This window comes from Triticum aestivum, chromosome 7B (genome assembly GCF_018294505.1).
Source record: "Triticum aestivum cultivar Chinese Spring chromosome 7B, IWGSC CS RefSeq v2.1, whole genome shotgun sequence".
Classification (NCBI taxonomy): Eukaryota; Viridiplantae; Streptophyta; class Magnoliopsida; order Poales; family Poaceae; genus Triticum; species Triticum aestivum.
This window is the reverse complement of record NC_057813.1, coordinates 354,803,471-354,809,570: the sequence shown is the minus strand read 5'-3', so window position 1 is coordinate 354,809,570 and position 6,100 is coordinate 354,803,471.

Sequence of the window (6,100 nt, the reverse complement as noted above, 5' to 3'; positions counted from 1 at the left end):
TCTGTTTTGAACGGTTGGTTGAAATAGGCTGTACTTTTAACAAACTGTAAATGGGCTATAGTAAATTCCATTAGAATTCAAAAATGGGCTGCACATTCTTACAAATCTCAAATGGGCTATAAGTTCTCTGCCACACACTTGTGGCCTTACTAAGTTGCCGCGTCCCCCCCAAAAAAGAGAGTTGACGCGTATGCAAGACTTTGTCAACTTATAGTCAACACACGGTTCTAGCAGCAGTGGCCATTGGATGTCCATCCAACGGATGCCGTGCTTCTTCTTCAATCTCGGATATTCTAGCTTCATCTGCCCAAAAAATGATTCCTCCCCCTAACATCTGGGGTGCACCGTTTCAGAAGCTGACCCGTGGGCCTACTAAGTTGACGCATACCAAGGGCTTTGTCAACTTAGTCAATATAAACGATTCTAGCTGCAGTGACCGTATGATGTCCATCCAACGACTGTCATGCTTCTTCAACCTCTGGTCTTCTTGCTCCAGCCGCCTAAAGCAGCGCCGGTCCTGCCGCCTGGTCTTGCCTCCCGTGGCCGGTTGTGCTGCCGCGGAGGCCTCACCGCCCCCTACTACTCCCACCGCTGGATAGGCTATCCCTCCACTCACCCACACCCCCTGTTATTCTGCAGTGATGGCAGCCTCACACCACAGCCGAACCAGTGAACCCCCATACTCCTCTCCACATGGGGACCACTACCGCGTCTTCCCCGGCTCCGCGTCGTCCCCTTCCTAGGCCTCGCCGTCATCCACCACCGTGGTGCTCTCGGCGTGGCGTGGTCAATGTGGTCAACGACTGACTTCCATCGGAAGAGTACTGTACGTGGAGAGGCTGACAGCTGGGTCCATGGCAGCCGCAAGGAAGTGCCTCCTTATTATGTGCAAAATAATTATTCCTCCACCTGACAACGGGACCCACCGGATGGGCCACGGTATTTCGCGAATAAAACGTTTCCCCCCTAACTGCTGGGACCCACCAGCTACATCTTCACACGCAAGGAAGTGCGTCTGGGCAAAAAAAAAAGATTTGCCCCCCTAACTGCTGGGACCCACCAGCTACATCTTCGCACGCAAGGAAGTGCGTCCGGGCAAAAAACGATTCGCCCCCCTGACTGCTGGTACCCACCAGCTACATCTTCGCACGCAAGGAAGTGCCTGACAGTCGGGACCCACCTGGTCGAAGCGTACGTAGCGTGGTCATTCTGGTCACGAATGTGTACGTACATACTGGTCGATGTAGAGGCGCGCACGTAGCATGTACACGTACGTACAACGGCCAGTGTGCAAGAAATAAAATACGGCCACGTACGTACATACGGGCGGGGTGTCGAACACCTACTCGCGCATACGTACGGCCAGGGCTCGTGTATATGGCTGGGTCGGGATGGGGAAATAGCGTCATTGTTGTGTTCACGGGGATCCAACCGGCTGGGTCGGAATGGAATGCTTCGTCGTGTTCATCGGGAGGGCTTGGACGGAATAACCGATGGAAACGAGGCCTGGCGTACCACAGAACGGAGGAAACAACCTTGTGTTCGACCGGCCATGTTCGAAACGGGATCCTGTTCATCGGGAGGGGTCTGGTGTACCGCAAAACAGAGGAAACGGACTTGTGTTGGACCTCCTACGGTTGAAACGGGGTCCTGTTGATCGGGAGGGGTGTGGCGTACCGCAAAACGGAGGAAACGGACTTGTGTTGGAGCGCTATGGTCGAAACGGGGGTCCTGTTCATCGGGAGGGGTGTGGCGTACTGCAAAACGGGACTCTACGGGATACTGTTCATCTCCATCGCCGGCCTCCTCCAGCCTCCACGGGCTACTGTTCATCCACCGTCGACCTCCTCCAGCCTCCACCTGCGACTGTTCATCCACGGGCTCCTATTTATCCAGCCTCCACCGCGCGCTACTCCACCGGCTACTGTTCAACTAGCTCTCTCCACGGGCTCCTGTTCAACCACCCCTCCATGGGCTACTGTTCATCCACCCCTCCATCTTCTACTGTTCATCCAGCCCTCCACGGGGTCGTCTTGTTCATCCAACCCTCCACGAGGTCCTGTTCATCCAGCCCCAATCGGCTCGAACGATCGGGGTCCTATTCATCTAGAGGCAACACCACGAGGTCCTATTCATCCACCCCCACTGGGAACTGTTCATCAAAACCCCCCAGCAACGCACACTGTTCATCAAGGGAAGGAGGCAGCAGGATTCGATCGACTTCAGTTAGCAGCAATAGCGAAGGAATCGCTCGGGTTCAGTAACGTAGCTAGTGCAATCGCTCGGGTTCAGTTAGAGCCCAACGCCTCGCACCCACGCGTGCATGGACGGCCCAAAGAATGTCATGCAGCTGCGTCTCTGGCCCGCCCAGGACGATAAGCCCATTTTTTGTCATGTTTTTTTGTCATAGAAGTAGGAGCCCACCACATCTATGATGATACCGGGTTTTGTCACAATTATTGTCATAAGTATGACAATTTTTTTTCGTTCGGCCCAAAATGTCACATATGTGTATTTTTTGTAGTGTTGATATGTGTTCGATATTTTGATGATATGTATGTTGTCATTGTCTTAGTGGTGTCATGTGAACGTAGACTACATGACACTTCACCATATTTGGGCCTAAGGGAATGTATTGTGTAGTAGTTCTTAGATGGTGGGTTGCGACAGCGACAGAAGCTTAAACCCCTGTTTATGCGCTATTCCATAAGGGACTGATTGGATCCAAAAGTTTAATGCTCTGGTTAGAATTTATTCTTAATACTTTTGTCGTAGTTGTGGATGCTTGTGAGAGGGTTAATCATAAGTAGGAGGTTTTTTCAAGTAAGAACAACACCTAAGCACCGGTCCACCCACATATCAAATTATCAAAGTACCGAACATGAATTAAGCCAACATAATGAAAGTGACTAGATGAAATTCCCGTGTACCCTAAAGAACACTTTGCTTATCATAAGAGACCATTTTGTCCTATCCTTTGCCTCAAAAGGAGCTACCTTGCTGCACTTTTGTTACCACTATCATTACTTGCTCGTTACAAATTATCTTGCTATCAAACTACTGCGCTACTTACAATTTTAGCATTTGCAGACAATACCTTGCTAAAATCCACTTGTCGTTTCCTTCTGCTCCTCGTTGGGTTCGACACTCTTACTTATCAAAAAGGCTACAATTGACCCCATATACTTGTGGGTCATCAAGGCTATTTTTTGGTGCCATTGCCGGGGAGTGAAGCGCTCTTGGTAAGTGGAAATTGGTAAGGAAACATTATTACTACGTGCTGAAATTTATTGTCACTTGCTATTATGGAAAACAATCCTTTGAGGGGTTTGTTCGGGGTATCTTCACCTTGACCGGAAACACAATTAGTTTCCCCTCAACCTACTGCACCTACTAAAAATATTGAATATGAAATTCCTTCGGGTATGTTAGAATAACTGCTAGCTAATCCTTGTACAGGAGATGGAACCGAACATCCTGATATGCACTTGATATATGTGGATGAAATTTATGGATTGTTTAAGATTGCAGGTTTGCTCGAAGATGAAGCTAAGAAGAAGGTTTTCCCTTTATCTTTGAAGGGAAAGGCATTGACATGGTATATGCTATGCGATGATATTGGATCTTGGAACTAGAATTAGTTGAATTTGGAATTTCATCAAAAAAATTATCCTATGCATCTAGTTCATCATGATTGGAATTATATATATAATTTTTGGCCTCATGAAAGAGAAAGTATCGCTCTAGCTTGGGGGAGGCTTAAGTTAATGTTATATTCATGCCCCAATCATGAGTTCTCAAGAGAAATTATTATTCAGAATTTTTATGCTCGGCTTTCTCGTAATGATCAAACCATGCTCGATACTTCTTGTACTGGTTCTTTTATGAAGAAGACTATTGAATTTTGGTGGGATCTTTTAGAAGAACTAAATGCAACTCTAAACATTGGGAACTCAAGAAGGTAAAGAGTCAGGTATTGAACCTAAGTTTGATTGTGTTAAATCTTTTATGAATACCGATGCTTTTCAAAAGTTTAGCACTAAATATGGACTTGACTCTGAGATAGTAGCTTCCTTTTGTGAATCTTTTGCTACTCATGTTGATCTCCCTAAGGAGAAGTAGTTTAAATATCACCCACCTATTAAAGAAGAAGTTAAAGAACCAGTAAAAGCTAAACAAGAAACTATGATTTACAATGTTGATCCAGTTGTTCCCACTGCTTATATTGAAAAAACACCTTTCCCTGTTAGGATGAAGGAACATGGTAAAGCTTCAACTATGGTTAACAAAAGTTATGTTGGAAAGCCCAAACCATCTGAACAAATCAGAGTTGAACGTAGTGTTGCTATGGTTAAAGATCTCTTAGTCGATAATATTGATGGACATGTTATTTATTTCTATGGGGAAGCTTCTAGAATTGCCAAACCTGAAGGAAAAGATAAATATAGACCCATTGTTGGCATGCCTGTTGTCTCAGTTAAGATAGGAGATCACTGTTATCATGGGTTATGTGACCTAGATGCTAGTGTGAGTGCTATTCCTTTCTCCTTATATCAAGAAATTAAAGAGGAAATAGCACATGCTGAAATAGAAGGCATATATGTCACTATTAAACTTGCTAATAGAGATACTATATCACCAATTGGGATTCTTAGAGATGTTGAAGTCTTGTGTGGGAAAATAAAATACCCTGCTGATTTTCTTGTTCTTAGCTCCCCACAAGATGACTTTTGTCCCATTTTTTTGGTAGACCTTTCTTGAACACCGTCAGTGCCAAAATAGATTGTGAAAAACAAACTGTCGGTGTTAGCTTTGGTGATGAATCTCATGAACTTATTTTTTCCAAGTTTAGTAGACAACCTCATAAGGAAGATTTGCCTAGTAAGGATGAAATTATTGGTATTGCTTCTATTGCTATGCCTCCTACTGATCCTTTGGAACAATATTTGGTAGAGCATGAAAGTGATTTGCATATGCGTGAAAGAAATGAAATAGATAGAATCATTTTTGAACAACAACCTCTGCTTAAACACAATTTGCCTATTGAAACTCTAGGAGGTCCTCCTCCACCTAAATGTGACCCTGTGTTTGAATTAAAACAACTGCCAGACACTTTGAAATATGCCTATCTTGATGAAAAAAGGATATATCCTGTTATTATTAGTGCTAACCTTTTAGAACATGAAGAAGAAAGATTATTGAAAGTTCTAAGGAAGCACAGAGCTGCTATTGGATATACTCTTGATGACCTTAAGGGCATTAGTCCCACTCTATGTCAGCACAAGATTAATATGGAACCTGATGCTAAACCCGTTGTTGAACACCAACGTCGGTTAAAACCGAAGATGAAAGAAGTGGCAAGAACGAAAATATTGAAACTTCTGGAAGTAGGTATAATCTATCATATAGCTGATAGTAGATGGGTAAGTCCTATTCATTGTGTCCCTAAGAAGGGAGGTATTACTGTTGTTCCTAATGATAAGAATGAGCTCATTCCACAAAGAATTGTTACACGCTATAGAATGGTAATTGATTATAGAAAATTAAATAAAGCAACTAGAAAAGATCATTACCCTCTGCCTTTTATTGATCAAATGTTAGAAAGATTATCTAAGCACACACATTTTTGCTTCCTTGATGGATACTCTGGTTTTTCACAAATACCTGTAACCTGATCAAGAAAAGACCAGTTTTACTTGTCCTTTTGGAACTTTTGCTTATAGATGTATGCCTTGTGGTCTATGTAATGCACCTGCAACCTTTCAAAGATGTATGACTACTATATTATCTATTTTTTGTGAAAAGATTGTTGAGGTTTTCATGGATGACTTTTCCGTTTATGGGAAGTCTTTTGATGATTGTTTAAGCGATCTTGATCGAGTTTTGCAGAGATGTGAACAAACAAATCTTGTCTTGAATTAGGAGAAGTGCCACTTTATGGTTAACGAAGGTATTGTTTTGGGCCATAAAATTTCTGAGAGAGGCATTGAGGTGGACAAAGCCAAGGTAGATGCAATTGAGAAATGCCATGTCCTAAAGATATCAAAGGTATTCGTAGTTTCCTTGGTCATGCTGATTTCTATAGGAGGTTTATCAAAGA